General features: G+C 41.0%; 1 protein-coding gene across 2 annotated transcripts in view; it reads left to right on the forward strand.

Moving 5' to 3' along the window:
* Positions 1–26,613, forward strand: part of LOC119910711 (neuronal PAS domain-containing protein 3) — a 659,826-nt gene that overhangs the window by 137,342 nt on the left and 495,871 nt on the right. The window lies entirely within an intron of this gene.

Genomic DNA, 26,613 nt, shown 5'->3' on the forward strand with positions numbered 1-26,613 from the left:
AAACCTCAGACTACACCAAATAGATAACAAAAGTCTGTCTTGAGGCGTTTATTAGTTTGCACACTGGGAAGTTGGGGAAGACCTGTAAAAATCCCCTGAATCACTGTCTGTTGCTCTTTAACCAAACCACACGTCTGCTATTCTAATTGATCTCCTTTTTATAACTAATGTAAAAAAATCTTTTAACTTCAATTCATTGAGCCTCCTGTGAAACTACTTGGAGCCACAAGTGGGAGGCCCGCCTCCCACTTTGAGTCATGCGCTTGACTGTTTTTTTTTTTGAGTTAACATACAATCACATAACTGGCATTCTGAAACAAAAATAGGGGAAATAAATAACAGAACTGTATTCAAAATGCATAAAACAAAAAAATCTATATTTCCTACGAAATTTCACAAAACATGAAAACAAATGTTTCAGCACTTGATCTTGATGTATTTTTAAGAAATCCTTCAAATGAGATCATTCATACAATAAGACCTTTGAAATTTTTGGTAGATTTATTTTTGTAGAAATTGCTGTTGTGTTTGTAAAAAGAGCTCCTAGTCCCCGGGGATCAAACTGTTTGAGTCCTTAATTATAGTTTGAGGGCAAATCACACACACACACACACACACGTTGTAACACCTGTTCAGGAATACTACCTGTGGCTGAAACACACACACACCGTCTGGTCTAAATTCTTAATCATTGCTGGACAAAAGACACTTCCCTCTCTCCTCTTTCTGTCTCTCTCGCACTCTCTTCCTGCCGTTCTTTCTTTATGTCTCTCGCCCAGTCCCATTGTTCTGCCTGTGGGTATATAAACCTGTCCGGCTGACAGGGAACTCCCTCTGGAGAGCCGAGATCACAGATGCTCTGCTGATGGGATGTCCAGTTAGTTAGCGCACACATACCCACACACACACGCATTCCTTCTCATTTTGGGAATCGCACACGGACATGCACACACTTTGACTATCACGTCTTCATTCAAGGACGTGTGTCAGACGCCAACACACTCGCGCACAGACACACACACACATACATACACTCAGAGGCGCAGACAGGTCCATCTGGCCAGGGGAGGTGGTAATATGTCTGTAGGTCAGGCAGAAGGCCAGCTGTGTTTGTTGGAAGCTTTCAGTGAGACCGCCGGGTCCTGCCATGATTAAGAACTCAAACTTGTGTTCATGCACTGTGTGTTTATGTGTGAGTGAAGAAGGAAGAAAGACAGGGAATGAAAGGGAGAGATAATTAAAATGCCAGAAGATTTTTGCTGCTGCTGCAGCTTGTGCCAGACAAAGAAATGGACTTAAGTGTTTTACCACCTTTTGTTAGTGAGATTTTGATTGTGTTTGAGAGCACATTACTCAACTTTAAAGGAGAGCTATTATACTGCATTTCCAGTCATATATTGTAGTTCTGTGACTCCTGTATGGCAGCTTTCCATGATTCAAAGTTTTAAAAAAAAGGAATTTTTACGGTCGCTTTCAACGGTAACAACATAAACAAACGGTACTGCAGATATGCATTACTCTGGCCCAAACTCAACTTCCGGCAAACTTCTGCAAGCAATCCATAACAAGTAAATAACCTTAGCTGCCAGTCGAAGAAAAGAAACGTTACTTGAAAAAAACTGAAATGTAATAAGGTCACACTACCAGACCAGAAATTTGAGACAAGAATGTTTTTGACATTGACGTTGGATGGATTTGTGCAGCAGTGTTCATGATACTAACCATTCAACCATTCACCATACACAGACCGGTCCGCTGTCAATGTGTTTGAGAGAGAGGGAGCGAGTGAGAGGAGGTGCAGAGCGGTTATGCTCTGCAATCAAATACAAGTTTTCCCATCTTAAATAGTAAAAAAACCAAAAAACAAGGGAATACTAAATGTGACAGTCAGCGCTGATAATGTGGTGAGCCGCTACTGTACTGGATATCACCTTTTTATATACAGTCTATGGACATCACTCACCATATTAGCAAGTAAACACAAACCCAGTAATAAACAAGCTTTGGGCCGGGTGCGTCACCTTGGCAACGCGTCCAATGAAAGCGTCTATACTGGCCCTTCATATAGGCCCTCATTTCAGCATCTGTCTGAAACAAGCTGTAGATGCCCCTGTCTCTTTAAAGGAAACCTATTATGCTTTTCCACAGTTTGACTTATCTGCAATGTTACGATGTTGGATGTTGTTGTTAAACATGGCAACAGCTTCAAAAACCTCGGATTCCCTCCAGTTTTTTCTACCAACCGCTCCTTTATACGTATTTATTACCGAGCCAGACGGCGCTGGTGTTCATTGGATGGTCATTTGCTCCCATAGCAACGGCACGGCAATGCTTAGTCTGCCTGTCCCGCCCAGCAACAACAGCCTTGTAACAGCCTTCAGGTCTTATCTAGAAGACCAATCAGAAGACAGTGGGCTTTGAGAGGGGGGGCTTAAAGAGACAGGAGCATCTACAGCTTTTTTTAGACAGAGGCTGAAATTAAGCCCTACACGAAAAGTCAGTATAAGAAATTATTATTTTTTACTTTGAATCATGCAAAGCTGCCATACAGGAGTCACAGAACTACAATATAGGACTGGAAAAGCAGTTAAATAGGTCTCCTTTAAGCCCCCCCCCTCCAAAGCTCTTGATTGGCCATTGTCTTTTGTGTATACCAGGTTGATGCAGGGATAGGGCTGCATGTTCCTTTGTGGGCGTGGCCAGCATTATCTGCCTGGAGCAAATGACCATATATGGAAATTCGCTGCAATCTGGGATATAAACTAACACTCGCTCAGCCATTTGTGCTTCTTCACTTTTACAATAAGAAAAATATGACTTTTTACTTTCCTGTACAAAAAGGGTCTGCTGAGGTCCGGGCAGCTTGAAGATGTGCAACTCGTGCATGTTGGAAACGTGTTTCCAGTCGGCGGCGGCGGCGTTGTTGTCGTCTCACATGTAGCAGATGTTCAAGTTTTTATCAGTTGAACTGTCCACTACAGTCACGTAATGGCATCATTTATGGACTTAGCTGATGTGTTTGGTCACAATTAATGCTGTTTTACAGCTGAAGGGGTCAAGGTTCAGCACTCTGTTGGGATCGTTTTGTCAAACTTTTGTTTTCAAGTTTGTTATTTTTTTTAAATGCGTAACATGGACAAGAAATTCCAACAGTGCTATGGGTAAATCAACTGCTACTGAACTTGTATGTCAGCAGGTCAACACGGGGCCAAACAAGGCCAGAGAGGGTTTACCGTCTATCCATTGTTAACTGAAACTCAATCCTTTTTGTTGTGGACTGTGGGATACAGTAAAGCTCTGGAGAACTTCTGAGTTGGGATAGTTTTGTCAAATTTCTAAAGCAAAGGTCATAAATGAATTTGAATGCTTATCTTCTCTACATTAAACTCTATAGCATGTGGTAGCATCCCTATTGGTCTTCTGTGGTCCAGCTTAGGAAAGGTTATCATCCTCTGCTTTAAACCTTATTGTATGAAATAGCATTTAGTAAACCCTGTCTGGCCCTGCTTGGCCCTATGTGACCTTGAGTGGAGATATGCCTACACTAAAGTCCGTCTTAGCATCAAATAGCCTTCTGTAAACCTTGTATGTCCACCCTGTGTAACCCAATCTGGGCCAGTCTCGCCCTGTTTGCCCCAGTACTGAACCTCCTCTGGCGCTCAGCTCTCTGGTTATAATTCCGAACACTCGTCGTATCATAGTGCGCAGCTCATTCAGACGCCCACATGCAGCCATTGTGAGTGTGAAAAGCTAAAAGCTATTGAAGCTAATTGCACCAACAAAAGCGCAAGGAGTGTTTATGCAAATCCTCCTCTCATTCTGCCTCTCACTGCCTTTCTATTCACTCCTCTCTCCATCACCCCCCTTCTGTTTGCCTTCCATTTTATCATTTTTATTTGTTCATTCTCCTCTAAATCCTTCCTAACACAAATTTTCCTTCCAATCCTCCATAGCTTCTTCTTGCTCTTACCCTCCTGCATGTCTTTGCTTTTCCCCTACTTCTCTCTTTCTAACCCCTCCTTCACCTGTTTCTCCTCTTCATTTTCTTGCCATTTGTGCCTTCTTTTGAACTCACACCTCTTTATTTCCTTTTGTTCCCCTCTTTCGTGATCCCTGACTTTTGGTTTTACATTTGTAGATTATAAATTAATTTATCTGACTGGTAGGCCAACAAACAAACAGACCCGGCATCAGTCAGTTAGACCAGTCTGTAAGTGACCTGGTCACGCAGTCTGTTTGTCATCCAGTAATTAATTCAGTTAAACAGACACACTGTAAGTCAGTCATTCATCTAATCAGTCGGCCAATTAGGCATGTAGTCAACCAGTCCCCTCGTCAAGTAGTCAGTTACAGTCAATCACCTTGTCATGTAGTTAGTAAGTCACCTAGTATTTAACTGGACAAACAGACAGTAACCCAGTCAACCTTCTGGTAATTTAGTCAGTCACCATTTCATTCAGATAGACAGACAGTAGGTCAGTTTGTATCTAGTCAGCCAGTCACCTAATCAGTCAACCAGTCAGTTTAATGCAGTTTTCTCTCCTTTCCACTTCACAGCGGTTCTGTATCGGCTGGTGATATCTTTTTATGGGCTGCAATAGAACCACAGTGCAGTCAATATTATCAATAGGTCTTTGTGTGTGTGTGTGTGTGTGAGTGAGGGGACAGTATGAATAGTGATTAGAAGGTCTGATAAGTGACATTTCCTCTCGGCACAAGCTTTTATCGCCAGTACACACACACGAACGGAAACAGAATGATATCTAGCTCTGTTCCCAGCTGTAATTTACAAGTCTGTATAGGAGTGTGTGTGTGTGTGTGTGTTATCATTTATGGCTTTGGACCAATCAGCTGTCCCATTTCCAAACACACACACACACACACACTTTCTCACTTTCTCGGGTCTCATCTGGCTCTTGTGTTTTTGATGATTATTGACACCAGCATCAACAATAACAACAACAACAACAACGGGAGGGAGAGGGCGCGGGAGAGCGAGGGGAGCCGCATCAATTATTCAGCTTTCCGTTGCTTTGTACAAACAAGATCTCTGGCGGGAGGATGATGCACAAAGACGCGCACAGAGCGAGAGAGGAACTCTGGAAGCTAGACAAGAGAGAGATGTTAGGAATGTGTTGGAGAAAAAAGGAACAACAGTTGAGACGGGACAGATTAGACATAAATGGTGAAGTCAACACAGAGCTATGATATGTTGGCATTTGGATAAAATGCAAAGATTTGGCTCATTATTATACCGGTCAAATGTTTAACATGTGAAATAGGGTTTGAACATTTAGTTTAAATATGCCAATATCAGAGTAAAACATTAAGGGTCACGTGACCGACACAGCAGGCTTCTTGTACTGTGCAGCTGAAACGCTTTAGCTACTCACTGTGGCAGGAAACATTACTTCAAAATGAATTAAACTAAGTTAGTTAAACTAAGTATATCACTAGTGGGTGTCCATGAGAGAGAGAGAGGGGGGGGGAGCGAGCGAGAGGAGGTGCTGCAGGAATATATGCTCCTCAATACAGCTTCCTAATCAAATACAATTTTAAATACACCTAGTAAAAAATAGAAAATCAGTATGTGGCGGTCAGCGTTACAATTATCCCATTACCCCATTGTGGGCCGCCACAAATACCCAAACACTGCTTTCACTACCACCCCCCTTCACCCCCAAACGAAGTAGTCTCTCCAGACTTTATTAACTAATATCATATTCATAACAGCAGCAAGGAGTGTGTTTTTTACAAAACGTATAACATTGCTTTACTTTTCTAGAACTACTGTTTCTCTGCACATGTAGCCTATTTATAAGAGCAGTATTCAGTATTTTTACAAAACGTTACGATAACGCCACTCTCTCCCAACGAGTCCAAGCATCAGTGACAGCAGCTGCTGGCGTTTCTTTCTGTAGGTTTCACGCTGCTGTGCTGCTTCAGCAGATACTTCAATAGGCCTAAATTAGACGCAGAATTGTTGCGGTCGAAAGCTTTTTGCTGGTCGCGAAGAGTTTACAATAGACGACAATGTTCTTTGTATCTAAGACTGTGACACAATAATGGCAGTAGCTACTTAGAGCTGTGGAAAGTAGGGTTGGGCCAATAGACGAAGCCATCGTACATCAGCGATGGCTGACAGATGGTCGATGGTTGAGCAGGCATCGTGATTGTAAAACCTCGTCCCCCGGTAAATGTCTTTTATATTTTTCACATAATACCGCCATGTGAAAGCGGGTTTTAATCACCATGAACATTATTATTCTAAATTTTAGATATACTTAATATACACACTCAGACATACAAGAGGTCTCCACCTCAGTTAAACACACCGGCTTGCCCCGCCTCTCTCCGTCTACCCCCCGCCCGTCTACGCCACTTTCTCCATCAGCAGAACGTGAACACATGCACATAAGACGACTGCTATCCGTCGATGCCATCGTCCATCCCGATGTTTCAATGTAGACACCGTCCGACGGAAATTTTGTAGACATTGCTCAACCCTAGTGGAAAGAACGCCTCTCTCCCTCGTTCTCCATTCTTCCTTTAGTTTTTGGCTATCAGCGGACATGAACAACAGAAGGTCCGGTGCATCTGACCTGCCGTACAGTCGCGCGTTCACGTCAAGGATGGTGCGTTCAGTAACGCAGCGTTACTTGGATTAGTAACTGTAACAATATTACTGTTTTAGAAAAGTAATCTGTTACACTACTAGTAACGCTTTACTTTCCCAACACTGTAGTTGAGCCACATGCTTGCTGCCAACTCAGTATAGACCAGCAGTCCTCTATTGGACCATAACCCGCCAGTTGGGAACGGCAAGAATTTTGTCTAGTCTTCAAGGGGCAAAACAGACCCATGAAAAACTTACCTGAAGTCAATGTGCGTTATTGCATCTATTATTAGTAGTATTAATATTGGTTTGATTATTATGTTTTTTTCTCTGAGACTCAACCCAGTGTTCTGCGGTCAGCATGCTGTGGCCCGTGTCTTCACCTGCCACACATATTGGCTTCATGCTGTCCCACTGGGCCCCATGGCTCAGACCGCTCAGGTGAGGTTGGCTATTAACAAGAAATGGGCTCGGAAATCAAAATAAATAGGAAAGAACGAAGAAAAGAAGGGAAAGAGAGAAAGAAAGACCCTTCTTCTCAGTGTTTAGCTGCATCTATAATAGATGAAGTTACCCTCATTCTGTGTGTGTTACAGCCTGGCCTCAGCACCAGGTTGGTGTAACCTGCTTTGATCAATCACAGCCAGAGAGGCTGGCAGGGTGGCACCCGACAGCTGTGTGTGTGTTTGATGCTTTCAGTGGGTAAATGAGGGGCTGCAGGGTGAGATTCTGGTGTGTCTTGAGATTGTTTGAAAACTATGTGCTAAATTTAAGTTTCACTAAATTTCCATGATTGTTTATGGGTAAGTTTGGTTTTAGAAGTTTATTGTGTTTTCCTGAAACCGAAAGTTAAATACGTTTGAAACGATGGTTGCTTTTTATAAAATTAGGACATTTGTTCTATAAAGTAAATATTTTATTATTCAACGGTCATGGCTTTCTCGTATATACAGAAATTATGTTCTGTATGAATAACACAAGTGATTTGTCAGTTCCACAGTTAACGCAGAGCTGATCTAAAGGGGGAAACAGTCAGGGAGATGGAGGGGAAGGGACAGCCAACTGTACTGAAATGTTTTGCTTTTGCGATCCGAGTTGATTAGTTGATAGAAATTACGGTCACTATCAGGGTGACGATCCCACTGTAAACACCTGAATGTGTGTGTCTTGTTTGTGTGTTTGTTTTCTTTGAAAGTGTGTGCTGGATGTTGGATTGGGCTGTAGTGTGTGAGAGAGAGGTGGTGGTGTAGGCCAAAGGTATGTTGTTCTGACTCTGTTGCCAAACTAATTAGCGCCGTAGAGCTCAGAGGCCTGTGGAGAGGTTACCCCACACTGTGTGTGTGTGTCTAGGATATTCTGCCAAAATACCTCTTTGCTTCTCATTCACACACACCTGAAGTATATAAACACCTCAAGCACAGACAACCCTCTGTCAGGTTCAGACTGTCTTGGCCTGCTATGCTACCACCTTGTTATCAGAGCCACAGGTCTGCAATGCACTGCTGTGCGTGTGTGTGTGTGTCTCACTTGATGACGTCATTCACAGCAACTGCACTGATTTAACGATGATTATTATTATGTGAAAATCATTAACAAGCATCACATTGATAAGAAGTAGTTTAAACAGATTATGTTAATATGAAATGTATTTTATTCTTAGACTCTTCCGCAATTCAGAAGCAGATGTTCACTATTTTTATCTGATGACGTCAGTTACTTTGCAGATTCAGCTTAATAAGACAAACTATAATCAACAAATAAGCAATGACGTATATAAAGGTTCAGATAACATAAGACTTTTCTTGTTTTTAAGTATTTTTGAATGGTAATACTGCTTTCACTAAAAAGATCTGATTTCCACCGCTGCAGATTAGAACCTGGTCATACGAAACATTTGTTTGTAATGAATTTTGAAAAGGCACTGACGCCGTTGTCCTGCCAACATCAGAAAGTCATTTTGTAAGGTGCAGAGGAGAATGAAAGGGTGGGAGAGAGTGAAAGAAGAAATGGGAAGGAGAAAATAAAGAAGTATAATAAGAGGATAGCATGTGTGAGAAGGAAGGAAAGTGAATATATATATATATATATATATATATATATATATATATAATAAATAAATGGACAAAGAAAAGGAAAGTAGTGAAGAAGAGAGTTGTAATGCAAAAACAATAAGAAAACCTAAATAAAGGAGAAGCTGTGGAACAAAGAGAAAGGGAGGATAAAGTAAGGGATAGTGAGGAGGAGGGAAAGAAGTGAGGAGGATGATGGTGGTTGTCAGGGGAGGAAGACTCATTCACTGTCGGCTGGCTGTCAGCCAGAGAGGAAGAGGAGGAGGTGGAGGAGGGAGAGGGATTTGTCTTTTTTTGTTTGAAGGTTACAGGAGGACAAGTAGAGAAAGAAAAGAGCGAGCCAGGAGGTCATGGAGACAAAAGATGGAGGGGGAGAGGAGAGAGAGAGAAAGAGAGAGAGGGAAGGAAGGATTGTAGTGAGAGAAAGAAAAGGAGAAGAAATGATAAAGACGAGAAAGAGGGGCTCAAGTAATTTTGTGTCTCCAAGGTGGCAGCAGCTTTTATACCATTAACAGTGTGTGTGTGTGTGTGTGTGTGCTCCTGCCAACTCTTTAACGAGGGACTGCTGCTAATTTCAGAGCTAATACTGAACTGTTCCACACCACTGAACCAAGGGAGGAGGAGGAAGGAGAGGACAGATGAGGAAGGAAAGGAGAGGAAGTAAGGACGTAGGAGAAAGATGGGGGTATAGGAGAGGAGGAAAGATGGAACTGGACAATAGAAGGGAGGAAAGGAGAGGAAGCAAGGACACAGAAAAGAAATAGAGGAGTGAGTGTAAGAAGAAATTAAGTACAAACCAAGAGCAAATATGTAGAAGGGAACAAGGGGAAGGGACAGGATAGGAGAGAAAATGAGGGGAGCAGGAGCAAAGACGGGAGATGAAGTAAGGACACAGAGGGGGGAGATCAGGGAGAGGAGGATAGGAGGGAAAGGGCAAAGGGGTGAAGAAGATGGGAATGGGTGAAAAGGGGAAAACAGAAAAAAATAGGGGTAAGATGGGATGAATACAGGAGGAGGAAAGATAAAACAGGAGAGTGGGAGAATGCAGGAAGTAATGGATAAAGGTGGACACAAGACGGAAACGGAGGGAGCAAATAAGAAGTGTAAGGAGAGAAGAGGAGGATGTGGGAAAGGAGAGCAAGGAAGGACAGAAAAAAACAGGTGGAGGGACAGAAGAGAGATGAAGGACAGAAATATGGTGAAGAGTAAAAGACTGAAAAAGCAGGATGGGGCAAGAAGAAGAGACGTTCAGAGGAGGTGAAGATGATTAAACCTTCCTGCGCAGCTGTCACCCCCTCTTGTTGCATCCCTCTTTCATCATCCGTCTTTTTCGCTCAACTGCCCTTCAGCTTGTGTGATGTGCCTTTCTCTATCTCTCAATCTATCTTCATTGTTTTTTTGTTTCCCTATCTCCTACCTCAGAGCGCTGACCACCTTCCTGCTTCTTGAGGTGCAGTCGTTAGCATTTCATTCAATTGGAGGACTCCAAAAAAAAAGAACATGATGCTACAGTTTGGATGCGAGAAAATAAATTTAAACTGAGCAGACTGATCATAAACTGCGAACAGTGGAGGGGCAGTAGGGCTGATAATTTATCACCGTTGATGAACAAAGAACATTTTATCGTTTTTAAATAGCCAGCTACTTGAAATAGACCCGTGAGGAACCGCGACGTGCATGTAGGTGTCGGCAGCACGGCATGCACCCAAAACTCTGCACAAGACCGGTGAATGGCAGGCGAGAGAGAGAGAGAGAGATAGAAAGGGTCAACAATAAGCCTCAATTTAGCTTGAAATTTACAGTGTAAGTTGAATGAATAGAGACTGCAGCTTCTCAAGATTAAAGCAGAGCCATCATGTGAAAATAATCAGTTTTAATTTACATCGTGGTAGGAGTTTCCAATATTTGAAGCCACCCTGGAACGACAGCAACAACGTTAGCAAAGGCCTTAGCTTACTCACTTGATTTTTTAGCAACTAGGCCCTTTAGCTTTCTAGGCTAGCTGAGAAATGTAATCTATCACCAGACAACAATGTAAATATTGTACAACTCTGCAATGTCCTTCACTACATTCAATGCCACCATGTTTATATCCTGTGCTAAAGTTTTTAAAATTCTCCATAACTGCATGACAACTACAATGTGGTCACGGTTAGGAAATGCCCATCACCCTGTCCTACCAACCTGTCCCTACCAGAAAAACATCTGCATAGGTCGAATATGCAGCAGCTTATTATGACCCACATTTATGTTTTTTGTTAGGCTGCGACTAGAGGTGGGAACCTCACGATTCGATTACGATTCAGAGGGCTGCGATGCGATTATAAAACGATTATCGATGCATCTTTATATAATTTTTTTCTATACAGGATCCCTGGATAATTACTAAGCATTTAATTTGAACATTAAAATCCAAAAGAAACATCTCCTAATTAGGTTAAAAGGACTAGTTTGCATCCCTAATTTACTTCATTAACCTCAGCTCCATGGTCCATCATTTCTTCAACAACTAGCTGTCAGACTCTGAAAACTGAAATTATCAGGATGTACAGTCTGTGTACAGGACAGAGCTGTACACCAGTTTAGTCTAAGCTCTCAGCTCTTGACAAGTAGGTAAGTTAGTAATGACATACAGCTGAGCTAATTAAGATTACTTTGAGACTAATTTAGCTAACGTTGCATAACAGCCAAAAAAACATGCTGTACAGGGGAGATGTTGGCTAGCGCTAACAGCGTTCACTTTTCCAGCAGTTGGGGAAACTACAGACTTTTATTAACGAACACACTGCGACCTATACTGCACGTTTACTACCAGACAGAAACTTACTGCTAATATTTTTCATCCGCTAACTTTCAACATCAAGTTCTGCTCGCTCGCTCTCAGTCGCTCGGCCTCACACACAGGATCCACAGGGAGCTGCCAAGCGTTCAGTGTCACCGCGCTCGCACAGTGTGCGAGTTAAAATCATTACTTGCGCGTTGATATTAATGATTGTGTTACATTTTAGTATGGTGGTTATTCATGCCGCATCGGTGGTGTGTCCCGAATACAGGAGGAACACTGGTCTATGTTTTGTGCCGTCAACATTACGTTATCAATGAACATTTCAATAATCCATTTTTTGGGTTAGGGTTAGGGATACAAAACCTGTTTGCCAACCCCTGTTGTATATTATTACTACTTCTTCTTCTAACGTACGTATTCAGCATAGCGTTGAGTAGGGGTGGGCGATATTATAATATCTCCCAGTTGCTATGCCTGACCCCTCTGGGATTTCTGGAGGTTGCTGATGATCAGAAAGTGTTATAATATTAATATATATATATATATATATATATATATATATATATATATATATATATATATATATATATATATATATATATATATATATATATATATATATTAGCTTAGCTTAGTGGCTTAGTGGTCATCTGAGGCAGCCCGGACTGGGAGCTCGGATTACCAGGGGAATGTATTGATAAGATCTTTTATTTGTCTCAGAGGTGAGAAATTTCAGCTTTACAGCAACAAGTGAATAGCATGGAATAAAGTGTGATAAGTGACATTAAACATAATACTAACAATATCAAAATAGAAAATTATTATTATTATAGAATACTAAAATTAAAAAACTAGTTGCCAAAAATGAAACCGTGCTACGGTTGAAACGGATTAAAACAAATTCCAATATTAAACAAAGCAAAGTGACATTGTGTATTTTTCACTCAGTCTCTGAGTTGCGGTTACTGCTTAGCAGTGCTGATTATAAAGTCTCCCAGCTGCAAAATGCTAACTGTAACTGTCTGGGGTCCAAAGAGTCAAACCTGGCAAGAAAACCACCTCGGTCCTGTATTCCCTGTCGTCAAAATTGGCCTCTGTTGGTCTCGGAGGCCGTGTTCGGTCCCTGTCCGGCCGCATTGTTTATTCACTGAGAGCTGAAACAGTCCGCACAGTCTACATGACAGGGTTGGGGGGCCTATCGCACAGGCAGCGCTATTGGCTACTGTAAATGCCAATCGATATCTGCAACAAGTCCCTCCCCGTCTTTGTGTTTTTAAACATGCAGAAGTGCTAAGAAATAATTAATTAGTTCTTTGTTGTTTAAATGAATCATTAGGCTATATTGGATATGATTAATAACAAAATAGTCTCAAAAAACATCTGATAAGACCGTGAATTGTGATTCTGCCCAAAATAAATCGTGATACGATATTTTTTGCCGTATCACCCTCCACTAGTGATGAGTGTCTGCACTGCCTGAATTGTACCAGAAGTAGAACAAGAAGAACGTAGTGACGAAACGCGCTCTGTAGCGCTGTTTGTCTGTTTTCAGCTACTGTAGAAACATGACGACGCAACGGGGCGACGTCCGTGGAAGGGGGTGCCCGCGGTTATGTAGATATAAAAGGCTTATTATTTATTATGTAAAGTCTTTACAAACCACTGAAAACATAGTTATGGATCTTGTATTGCATTTCTGTCAATAAATATGAACCTTTAGGAATGTCTTCTTGCAATGGCACTAAACTTTTGGGCTTGGACATAATTTGTGATTTGCAAAATTGTCCATTATGAACATGAGACAATGGACAGACTGGATTTTGGCAATGCTGACTAGCGTAGCTCAGTAGGCTAGCTTAGAATGTCACCTCAGAAATTCCAGCCTTTCGATTACTGTAGCCACATGTGAGTATTTAATGGTCCACAGCTGGCAATTTTATTTCAAGCTGATTTATACGCCTCTAGTGGAAGATTAAAATGTTAAAACCATAGGAGCCTAGCTAAGAATCTGAAGCATGAATACAACAGTGTGGAATATTGTTTACCTGAGCATATTATGATCAATAGAAGTCACTACAAAACTGCAAAGTAAAGAAACCTTTGGTGGCACAAATCTTCAGTTTTTTTGATTACCTACCAACCAGCACCAGATTGATTGTACAACATTAATTATGAATGCTGCCCCTATTAACGTGTTTAGTTTTGTTCTTATTAATGATCGACATTGAAAAGTCTTTTACTTACAAGATGGCTCCCTGTAATTTCCTACCCTGCGTTTATTCATGTCGGGTTTTGTTGCTATTAATTGATGTTACTATTAATCTTTAGTAATTAATACCCTCAACTCATATCCATAAAATTCACATTACTACCCCATAATGTTCATTATCATATTGGTCATATGAGCTTTGCTTAATTGTGCTGTTGTGCATTAATGAATGTGTGCATTAAAGTTTGCTTCCAAAGAAGATAACGGATGTCCAGATGGCTGGAAGCAAAAATTATTCATTATAAATAGTCAATACAGTAAATAATGTCACTGTTTAAATTGGAAGGTAATGAGGAATTTTATATATATGCTTGACCAAACTGGGAAGTTACAGACTGTATCTTCCAGGTTTAAGAACCACAGGATCATTTACTGTAAAATTAAGAATTACTGTTTTCCAAAATAAAACCAATGCATATAAAACCATCGAGTGCATGTATGAGATGGTCTTCTTAAAAGCTTAAAATTATTTTAAGGTTTCAGCACAATTGTTGACGCTTTACTACAAACAATGTTTTAGATGATGAGAAATCATTATTTTTAAAGCATGGTGTCTGCAGAGGAATTAGACAGAAATAAACAGCCTGACCTACCCGGAAAACTGAACATATAGGTTGTTTATTAAAGGACCTAATACGACCCATGTTTATGTTTATTGTGGTAGTGACCTCTTGTGGCCATACGACAGTAGCAAAGGCGAAAGTCTATTATAAACGGTGAGAAAGTCCGGGTGAGGAGCTTGATGCGGAGGACGGATGGGTCAAATCCAGGACCTTCACACAGGAGAACAGCGTATTTTGAGTTTTAAGTTAAGTAGCTGTACAGACCTTCGTCACGTGATTTATGTCACGTGACTTACATAACATACTTACTTTAACCCAAACCACGACGTTTTCCTAAACCAAACCGCGAGCATTTCTAAACGTTAACCACACTTAATGTCATATGACTTTACGTCACATGACTAACGTAACATAGTAACGTAACTATTTTGTTGTTTAGGTTAGAGGACAGGTTGAGAAAAGATAAGACAAGGGAAAAAGTTCAGTAAAACTAGTTTAAGATTTGTTGTGAAATACTAAGTGTAAATGAAATATAATGACAAACAAATGATCTTGTTGTTAAAAGAATGAATTGAATTCCAATTTGGCGTTGCAAAGAAAGAACAACTAAACACACAAAGTAACTCAACACTAGTGTGAATAAAGAAATTTAAAACTACCGTAAAACTTTAAATAGCCGACAGAGAGGGATAGACTTCACATGACAGGATTCACAACTTGGATAAATTTTTATGAAAAGCTGTTTGGATTCTTTTGATCAACAACCATCAAGGAACGGACACATTCAGGCTTAACGAGCGCTTCAAAGGTAACGGGATTCGGCGCTTTTTTCCTTTTTATCTCTTGTACCATGCTGGTTACTAGAGCATGAATTATCGTTTTGTCGGCCGATATAAGCTACTTGCAGATAAATCTGCATGGCCCGAAACGTGAACATGAAAAGAAAACATCCCTAATGAATGGGAAAATACTACACTAGTAAAAGACTATATTTGTTATCCAGATGTAAATAGTTTTCATTGTGTTCTCACACTCTCACACTGTGAAATAAGAAATATAAAGTCAGTCCTTATAGTCTTCGTGTGTGAGAGAGACAGAGAGAGAGTTGGTGGTGAGAGCAGCTAAAAGGATTGTAGCTAACAGGATGGAGGAAGCTGTAATACTGCTGAGGCTGTCAACATGGCTTTCCACTCTGTGAATGATGTGTTTGTGTTTACTCTGCTGGCTCCGCCTCAAAGCTTGATGTCATAATTTCTCCTTGAAGATATTGTGATTCAACTGATTTTTTTTTTTTTTTTTGCAGCTGAAACAGTTTGTCTCATTGCTTTTTAATTTAAGATTTTGTTTTCTGCTGGGATGTAAGTGTAAGCGGCGCGAGTCAGTGAGGAAAAACATCAAATCAAAAATGACTGGGCGTGTTTTAGCTCTGCACAGCTCAAAGAAAACAAGGAGGAGGGAAACGCCACGTTTTTAATGCCCCCAGAAAAGCTTTCATAAACTGTTTAGATGTCAAATCTCTATTCTGTTAAATCAATCAAATATTTATTTCTATAAGACGGTGTGTTATTACCTGAAGCTGTGTGTGTTGTTTTAGTAGCAGTACACTGCAGCTGGCCTGCTTGCTGTCATGCTCGGGTTGATGCTAAAGCAGCGTGGCAGGCAGAGATTGGTAAAATAGATAGATGGTGTGAACGCATCCAAACACCGCGGGACATTTTCCAAAATGTCTCAATGAGAGAGAGGGGAGGAGGGGGGTGGGTATGTATTGTGGATGTATCACAGCCTGATATCTCTTCTTCCTCTGAGCCATTGAGCTCCATTGTTATCCAGAAACTATTAAAAACCCATCAGTGAGCCTCACTGCTGCATTGGGTGACTTCATCAACACGAACGCACACACTGTAGTTTTTCCTGACTCAGTCCCACATACACCGTCCCGCTGGCCCAAACACTCACTAGAGGAACCACATGGACCGCTGGAAATAGACCCCAACAAATGCACTATTTCCCCCCGTTTGTTTGTTTTAAAAACTACGATGAGAAGCTGTTTAGAAATTAGTAAATGTTTTTTTTTTTTTTTTTTTTAAATTAAACTATGTATTTGTGAGGTGTTTTTTTAAAGATGTACGTCTTCAGTAGGAACCAATGGGCTTAAAGGTGAGAGTCTGGGAGGTACTGAGAGACGGACCAACACATTCTTGGTCATTTTTATGGGATTTTTTTCATGATTCTTTTCTCTCCTCTTTTCCTCTTCCTCCCTCTTTATCATTCCTCTCTTGATCTCTTTCCTTCACTGCTCTTCCTTTTTATTTTTCTCTTCTTTCTGACCACCTCTGTATCTTTTTTCCTTCTGATTCAACTTGTAGTTTTCTTTTTCTCCCTCTCCCCTCTGTTTTATTCTCTCTTTATTTTTCGTCTCTTCTAATCCCTCTCTCTTTCTGTCTCAGTAGGAGGCGGGGGGGCTTAGCAGCAGTTCTCTGTTGGAGTTCATACTGATCCTTCTATTACTACAATCCTATTGGTGCATGATTAGCCTTGTAACGATGCTGTGTGTCTGCATGTGTGTGTGTTTAGCAGCAGGAGGTGCAGCCAAGGTATCCTGGTAGAGATTACACACCTTCATCTTACACTTACCGTCAACAAGGTTTTTATTTTCTTTGTTGTTTTTTATTTTCTAGACACTGTCTGACTTACTGCTGGTTTATTCACACATCGATTTAATGGGTCAGATCTCGCACAATACACCTCCATCCATCGTCAACCGCTTATTCTGCGTACAGGGTCGCGGGGGGCTGGAGCCAATCCCAGCTTACATTGGGCGAAAGGTCGGGGTGCACCGCGGACAGGTCGCCAGTCCTTCGCAGGGCCACATATAGACAATCAACCACTCCACACCTAAGGACAATTTTGGAGACACCAATTAACCTCGCCTGCATGTCTTTGGATGGTGGGAGGAAGGAAGCCGGAGCACCCGGAGAGAACCCACGCGGACACGGGGAGAACATGCAAACTCTACACAGGGCTTGAACCCACAACCTTCTTGCTGTGAGGCGACAGTGCTAGCCACTGTACCACCGTGCCGCCCCCACAATACACCTAAAAGATCTTTTTTTTTTTTTTTTTTTTGGTCAGTATCCATCCACGTAGAACGCTTTGGTTTTATTTGTCCAGGTTTTGGACACATGTAGGTCTCTCTCTTAACCAGAAATGTATCCCTTATAACAAACTAATAAACAATTGGGCAGAATTTCCACCAGATCTGTTGACATTCAGTTTGAGGAGTCTCAAGAAGCCTCTCAATGATCAACGATCTGGCTAGGTCGGTAGCAGGTAAGAAATTTTAGTTTGCTGCCTACAGCCACCCTGTGGGTTGATCAAACCGTACCGTAGCCTCTGTTTTGGGACGATTAAAAACATCTAGTTAGGTTAGATCAAACCTTATTGTCACTGCACATCATGCATGTCCAACGCCACCAAATGCAGTGCAGAAAGCAGACGACATAAACATTAAGAACAAAGATTCATCAGTCATCCTCTAAACACATTCTTCACTCTGCTACCGTCAGGACGTAGAGATCCCTGGCCTGGAAACGGTGCTCGCTATAGCCGGAGTTTTATCCCCTCTGCCATAGCACTACTCAAAAAAAGTAAAAAGTGTGATTTGTGTCAATTTGTGTTTAAAATGTACTGATATACAGTATGCTGTTAGGTATGGTCATGTTGTTCACATGTGAGGCTATGTGTAGGTATAGATGGTGGAAACAAATTTCCTGAAAAGGACAATAATGAATCTAATCTAATATATACAGTGCGTGTTCAAGTACAAGTAATGGCAATTGTGAGACATACACAGAAAAAATACAGTAGTACTCGACCGGTCTTAAGACCACTTTTTGATGGTCTTGAGGACTCGGGATTTTATTTCAAGACCATAACTTTGGGAATATCAATAAATTGCTTTTGCATTGTCTGATTTATTTGTTAACATCCTAACTTTGATTGGATGTGAAACTGCTCCCCCTCCCCGCGATGGTAAACAAGGAAAAGGAGTGTTGAATAAAGATGCTTACGTTGATTTCAGCTCTTAGTGTTTGCATGTGGGTGTTTTAATGGGAAAGTGGATCATTCAGATCAAGTACCTCTGATCTCATTCCACATTTTATTGTGTGTCATGTAACGTTAGGGAACTGGTCTTGGTCTTGTCTCAGTCTCGACTTGGTCTCGGTGTGGGCGGTCTTGACTACAACACTAGTACACTGGATACATTATAGGTCAGGTACATACAGTATGGAACAGTCAGATACATACAAAATTAATAAACAAAAAGTGTTTTTGCAGCTTTAGATGCAAATCAAACCTGTTCTGTTCTTTTGTTTTTTGTTTATTTGACTTTGCCTCTTCACACACTAGAACACACACGCATGCACAGTAAACTGCATTCCTACGGCTGCTAGCAACAAGGCATAATAGTTGGTTGTTGGGTGATCACACACGCCTAAATCTAATTCAGTCCTCTCTCTCTCTGCCCTCGTGGAGTCACAGCAGGTTTTAATCCTATAATTCGTCGGGTTTATTTCACCAAATGACCAGGTTATTGTGCCTTCATGATCAACGCAAGACCGGCGCTCTCTGTCATTAACACCCTCTCTCTCTCTCTCTCTCTCCTACCGGACGTCACTCAACCTCTCGTTTTCTCTCACATTCCCGTTTTTTGTTTCATCTCGCTCTTTCTCCTCTTTTCTCATCTCTCTCTTTCAGATCAATTCCTTCTTTTCATCTTACAATCCCTATTTGCTCTTGTCCTTTTTTCTCCTCTTACTCATTCATCTCTTATATTCTTACTCTTTCTTGTCATTTAAGTCCTCATTTCATCTCTCTTTTCACTTTTGCTCCTCTCCATTCTGCTGCTCCTTCCCTACTCTTCCTCTTTCCTTCCTTACACTCTCTCTCTCTCTCTCTCTCTCTCTCTCTCTCTCTCTCTCTCTCTCTCTCTCTCTCTCTCTCTCTCTCTCTCTCTCTCTGTTGGTGGATTGGTTTTGGCACTCAGTCCCCTGATCAGTGAACACACACACGGTAGCAAGCGGCGGTGTCATCGCCATGGCGATGTCAGCAGGCGGGGCATAATCCAAAGTGACACTTGTTCTCTGCCTTCCTTTCCCATCGCCATGGAAGCAATTACCCTCCTCCTGAAGGGCCTTTTGTCTGAGAGTGTGTGTGTGTTCGTGTGTTCTCGACCTGCCTGGAGTTGACGGGGTGGAACCTCGGCTGCGGGTCACCTGATTGGCTGAATTGAAAGACATGGAGAGAGAGAGGGGGGAGAACAGGCAGAGCATCGGGAGAGATTAAACAGAAGAGGAGGAGAGAGAGTTCCATATCTCTCTCCTATTCGGTCTCCCATTTCTCACTTTTTATCTTCTTTTGCTTCTTATCTGATTTGTTTTTACTACAAAAGCAGCTCCCACACTTTTGCATTGTTGAAAAAAACAATCTTAAAAACTGTTTAGTTTGATTGAAAAAGGAGCTGGTGCAACAATCAATTGCAAATATGCGATACATACTTCCTCAGTGTAGCCTTGTTAGAAAAGAAGACACAACTCACGCAATTAAACACAAATCCCGACAATGAATAAAAAGGTCTATGGGCACCACGGTGTATGCAGCAGACATTAATAAGTAACATAATACAAATAGGCTGACACTACTTATACAATATAATACAATAAACAGCAGAATAAAGCATTACGAAGTCAGACAACACACCATGTACAGTAGAGGTAAAAGCAATAACAACACTACAGCAGCTGCATCCAAACACACACAAAGCAAAAAGAGAGCCTGCAGTTTTTGATCACTCTTTGCTGCAAACTCTGGATGCTTCAGTGTGTGCAGGATGTTGAGCGAGTTTTGTTGTACTCACTCACCTACCTGACTGACACTCCTGCAGCTCAGAATAGGTTAAACTCCTCTGGACCTCTGAAACATGAGCACAGATGGGATTTATTGCTGAGGTTAAGCGAGTTGATGAAATGCTTTTACTTAAGAGGCCAGTATACTCCATCAGAGGACGTTGGACTGGAGCGATGGGCCGTGTCCTACCACTTCTGTATCTGCCTGACATTCACACCCACGTCACACCGTGATCGGTCAGCTCTGTGGAGGTGAGAAGGGCGCCATGGTTTGAACTTCTCTCTCAATTTTTACATAACTATTTCTGATCTTTTTGATTTCCAGCGTGGTCGGGCCAACACGTTGTACGAACCGTTTCTTTTCAGGTACAACCCAACTCTTGACACTTGCAGGCCCAGAATATGTATTATTTTAAACCTTTCAGATATCAGTTTGGACTGCAGATTAACTAACGACTAGTTTCATTATTGATTAATCTGTCTATTATTTTCAGTATCGATTATTTTCCCGATGAATTGATTAGTGGGTAGGTCCAGAAAATTGGGAAAAATGTCGATTAGTTTACCTAAAGCCCAAGGTGACGCAATTAAATGTCTTCTTACTTCTGTTCTGTATATTGTCTGCTATGTAGCAGAAGGGAGTTACATACAAAGCTCAATTTCATTATATAACCTGTTTATATTGTGAGAATTAGGGCTGCAGCTAACAAGGATTTTAGTACTTGAAGCTTCTATAGATTATTTCAACGATTCATTGATGCGTTAAGCGCCACACATCAATCTTCTCAGGCAGTGAAAAACAAATCTATATTCTGATAACATCACTAGCGGCGAGAATCATCTCCACCCAGTTGATGAAACTCGGCATACGGCGAGATCGTAAAGTAACCCGCGCACGTTGAGATGCAGCCAGCAGACTCGCTGGTAGAGTTTTGCAGTATAAACATCTAAAACCTGAAGCACAGTCTGGCTCTGTTTGGGGCTGTGAGTTGCACTTTATCGGAGCTGCAGACTGAGTATTTGCGCTGAGACGTCTGCCTGATTGGCAGGGATGGTTTCGGTTTCTACCTCCGACGAAGTGCAGCGCACTTGTTTCATTCAGCAGTCTGAAGGGGAGCACAGCAGAGTATAAGTCAGGTAGACGTTTAAAAAAGATTATGAATTCTCATTAAATAATGATGTTAGTCTCATAATATTACGGTTTTCTTCTGGACATGTCAGAGAACACAGATATGTGAGATTCTGAATGAGCAGAAAGTTTTGAACATGAGCAGAAAAGCTGCTGAAACAAAGTCCAAGAGTTTATAACTGAATTGAAATTAAATAATTTGTCATCGAGGTAAAAAGGTGCCCCGACAGATAACTTTTCAGGTTTGTTTATAAATCTTTTTGTTTGAATTAAGCAAAATTAATATTATTTAATCAATTTATAATCATTTATTCTGTCACTAACAACTATAGAGGATAATAAAGTATAGAAACAACATTTTGATTTTGGGACGCTATGCGTTAACTTCAGGACGGTTCCGGGACAGAGGTAAATAAAGTTAGTCTGGAGCCCGGCCGAAGCGCCATCATAATCGCATCGTGTTCACACAGCCTAAGCGCGATGTGCGACAGTTATAAATGTCCGTGCGAAACAGTGTGCTATATAGTTGTATGGATTAAACGAAGCCTTGATGCAAAGAATTGGCGTCTGCATTTTATCAATCGATTTAATGCAATCAAACTGTATCTGTTCCTAAACAAACCCTGATGCTTTTTCTCACTTTCTGTCTTTCTTTGTTTACTTCTTTTCACCCACCCAGTACACTCTCACTTTCCTCCCTTCTCTCTTGCTTTGTGAATATCTCTGTCTTCACATTATTTAATTTTCTTGCTTTGTCTGTCTCAGGTGTGCTCTCTCATACTAACGCCAATTCTATATCTGAATGTCCATCTTAACCAGATTCAAATCTGTGCCAGCTAGTTTAAAGTCTGTGTGTGTTTAGGTGTGCAAAGAGAGATTTCTATCAGTTGTGAAGGGCCTCAAACTCCATAGATTGTAAATTTGTGTGTGTCTGTGCGATACTATCAGCGGTCAGGACCTCAAACCTCCCCAGATTTCCCCGTCGGCCACCGTGCAGCGTTCCTCTGAATTTTATCTTCTGCCTTCATCTCTCTCTTCATATTGCTCGCTGCGTTCTCTTTATCTCATCGGAGAAGTTCCTGCGTGGATTGTCTTTGTTTTTTTAAATACACGCTGAAATATTCTCCCTCTCAGCTTGGCCTCTGCGGATGGATGAGCTGATCATGGACACAGATACTCTGATATCTGGACAGAACAGAAACATTAAGCACGGAGTTTATTCCAAAATATAAATTGAACAAAATTGACATCTGGTTAAACGAAATGAAGGCGGGAGTGAAGGTAAATGTGCTTTAATCTCTGAGGAATGTAACCACACAACAAAATGTAAATGCATGCGTTTTCAGTAGACATGGTGTTTGCTGCTTAAAGGTGCGGGTTTTGTTTTGAGAGTTGAGTGAGTTGTATTTGGATCTCTGAAAACTTGCGCATAAAAATCAGTTGGGATTTAGAGGTTGATAATTGGCTGTTTGAATTCAAAATAAAATATAAAAGTTATAAATATAAAATTTAGGCAAATTTTTTTGTGTGTTTTTGTTCAGATGATTTTTTTCTTCTCCTGATAAGATTGAAAAAAGATGTTTGTTGTATGACTATTGGAGGTTTATTTTCTGAAAAGTATTTAAAAAATAAAGTTTAAGTAAATTTAGATTGCATTGAAGGTTTTTTGACTTCTAAACTAATGTTTTCTTATTTTCTTCCACAGTGCAATGTGGACTATGAACTAAATGTGAGCTTTTGCATAAAGTGCAGCTATTTTATTTCTAGTTAAGTCCTCACTATGTTTCACGTGAACTAGTTTGTGCTACGTGTTGTCAGACAAATGCTGCGTTCCAGGCCACTCGGAAATGGGAAATGTCCAACCTCCGACTAGAAAAAGTTCTAGAAAATGCCACTTGAATTTTCTACTCGTGAAGTCGGAGAAATAATTTGTACCCCGACTTCACAAGTCGCAGCCAGATGACGTCGCACAACAATGGCAGCTCCCATGGAAGCACAAATTGCAAATGGTAAAGCATAAACTAAAAGGCAAAATAAAGTATTAAATTAAAATAATACATACTAGTATCAGATATTAAAACTTGTTCTGCATTTAAATTGTTGTAGAAATACTTTGTCAGTGTTATTTGGTAGCTGGTTGCAGTAAACAATCTGTGAAAGTCATCTCCTCTGCCAAAAAGTTATTCAAGGAAATGTTAAAAAGGCCCAGAAATGTGAAAACGTTTGGAGATATAGCCTCCAAATTTTGTGGACTTTTGCGGATTACCAGCTGATGTAGCTAGAAGGAAAACACAGTTAATGAGTAACGTATATTAATCAGTTGTTTTTAATAAAATGGCCATCCTTTTATTTAACACCAAGTGCACTGCTGAGAGTTTAACTGTGCATAAATATGCCAAAGAAACATGTTTATCACGGTCTGCCATGTTTGTTGTTTACATTAGCGTCATGCAGCACCATGCAGCCGAAACGCTTTGAAGGTCGGAAGTCCGATATTTCAGCTTAGAAATTTCCCAGTTCCGACTGGTCTGGAACGCGGCATAAATCCTGTTCCCTCGAAGGCCTGCTGTCAAAACCCCCTTTCCCTGACTGCTTCCTGCTGGTTCCTTATCATTAGGAGTCAGGAGCCATCGATTAAAATCTCATCTTGTCAGTCAAAGCATCAGCATTTTCCTCCTTTAACTGTTTTAATTGTTTGCAGAGCAACTAAGGATGGCGGCAACAGCATGGGAGGTTATAAACTTATAAATGTCGTATTGTCTCAAAGTGTAATAGGAGAAGGGGAATGGAAAACGAGGGCTTCTTCACTTCAGTATTACTCTCTCTACCGTTGTCCGTCTGATGGCGCCGTCAGTAGGCAGAAGAGCTCCACAGTGTTGATACTGAATTAAAGGATGCTCCCTTTTTATTTCTTTGACTGGATAGAAATCGGATGTTATTACATAGTCATGGTGGGTGTTAGCAAAGCTGTTATGCAGTTGCTTTTGACTGCCCTGTAATTAGGTGGAGGAACACTATAGCAGTGTGATAATTGTGATATATGATAATTGTATGTGTTAAGTGTATTGATTAAAAAATGTATCAGTACTTATGGGTATTTTTACACTAACTATGAGTCAGACGTTTCCAAACACAGACGGTAAATCTGCCTGACGTCTTGCCCTCTGATTGCCAGTTTGACCTCCAGTTGTCCTGGACGTTAAAGCTCGACCACCTAGTGACCTCCCCACATGCTCTCTGCCTACATGCTCTTAAAATAGTCACACACATGCACATACGGAAACACGCATATCTCTTCCTTTCAGCTGACAAGCTCTTTAAAAAGCCATCGACCCACCTCGCTGAACTTTACGACATGACACACACACCTCGCCTGCCGTGACAAGCTCTTTAAAACACCATCAAGTCACCCGGCTGAACTTTACGACACAGTTTCATTTCATGTTTATAAGACCCAAACACAGACACACACACACACACACACCAATCACAACAAGTGTTGCATTTACCTACTCAGCCAGTACATGATAAATATGTCTGTTTGAGTCAAGGTCAAACCACACCTCCTTGTCCAGGTACACACACGCCGCACATATCCACACTCATACATAAACACGCACACATGAAGACGTATTTGTCGTCCATCAACATAATGCTTTCCAAGTTTGTGGAACAAATTAATTCTGTCTGCTTGGCTTCTCCTTGTTCTCCCAGAAGCCATCACTGCTGGCTACACACACAAAGACACATGTGAGTAAATAATAGGCTAGTTGTTGGAGCCATATTGTTTAGTTTAAACAAGAAAACCTGTAAGAGGGATGTTTTGAGTTAATTTATTGTATTTGATTGATGTCATTTATGTGACTTTGTTTACTTCCTACTGTATTGTGCATCACTAGGGCTCTGATAGCCTTTATTAAGTGATTGAAAGGACCTGTGTGTGAGTTAGGTAGCAGAGAGCAGCGCTTTCAGGGAATACATTTAAAATGTGTTGATCCTTTTTATTTTTTTTGTTAGAAAAGTCAACCAAACTATAGCGATAACTCCTCACCTAACTCCAGGTGGCGTCCAAGAAGATTTGTTAGTCACTTTAATAGTGAAAAAGAAAACTTTTTTTGTTTGCTTTTTAACTATGCTATGAATATACAATTCAGTGGGTAAAAATTGTCATAAGTTATTTACATTTACTCATTTAGCTTTTATCCAAAGCGACTTACAACTGCTATATATGTCAGAGGTCGCATGAGGGGTTAAGTGTCTTGCTCAGGGACACATTGGTGTCTCCAAGTGGATTCGAACCCGGGTCACTCACACAAAAGGCATGTGTCTTATCCACTGTACCATCACCACCACCCCATATTTAAGAGTAGGGCTGGGTATTGATCTCAATACTGTTTCTGTACTCACCAAACTGAAAGCTGTTCTGTTCTGAAAGCTGACATTGAACATGTGGACATAAGTTAGATCCAAATTTAAATCAAAGCGCTCTCAGGTTTAGGCCATGATTTAAATTTGAGAAACGTTCCTCCTTTTGTAAAATGAAAAACATGTTTCTTAAATACAGTGAGCTGCTTCAGATAGCCGCTCTCCTCTCCTCTCATCGTTTGGTGTTTGTTCTTCCTGATAAGTAAATGACAAACCGTATGAAAATAATATTCTTCACCAGATGACAGCCATTTTTCATCTCTAGCCCTAAACAACTCCTCCTGCTCCTTTAAAGCGTTTCTCCGCTATCCCTCTATCTCATCCCTTTCCTCCTCTTATCCTCCCCCTCCCCCTTTATCCCTCCAACACTTTTTTTACTCAGGCAAAAATTAATCACCTGTCTTAATGTGTGTGTGTGTGTGTGTGTGTGTGTGGCCGGCAGGAAGCCCACAGAGGTTTTTAGCAGCTGATTTATTGCCGAGTTAATTCATACCGGCGTGCGATGATGATGAGAGGCCGCAGGAAAGTATGGTCGTCACTGTTGTTGTTGAAGGGTGAAAGGGAGAGAGAGTGAGAAGGAGAGAGAGAATAAACAGAGCAGCTCTTTGATATAAAGTAACCGAGTGGAAAGTGATGGAGAGGATGGAGGACAAAAAGGAAGTAATAGAATAAAAGAGTGTGTCAGGTACTTCATAGTGTAGTTTTAATGAGGTAATACAGTAAAGGACAGGATCAGGGACGAAGGAGATGTCTGCTGGCGGAGTTTCCCCTCAGCGATCGTTGAAGTTCTTTATATTGATATGAAAGAGTCATGTGAGTGAACTGTGAGGAAGGAAAAATCACTGGAAGTC

The sequence above is a fragment of the Micropterus salmoides genome, unplaced genomic scaffold (assembly GCF_014851395.1).
Source record: "Micropterus salmoides isolate LMB-PRFRI ecotype aquatic unplaced genomic scaffold, ASM1485139v1 Ms_hic_scaffold_19, whole genome shotgun sequence".
NCBI lineage: Eukaryota > Metazoa > Chordata > Actinopteri > Centrarchiformes > Centrarchidae > Micropterus > Micropterus salmoides.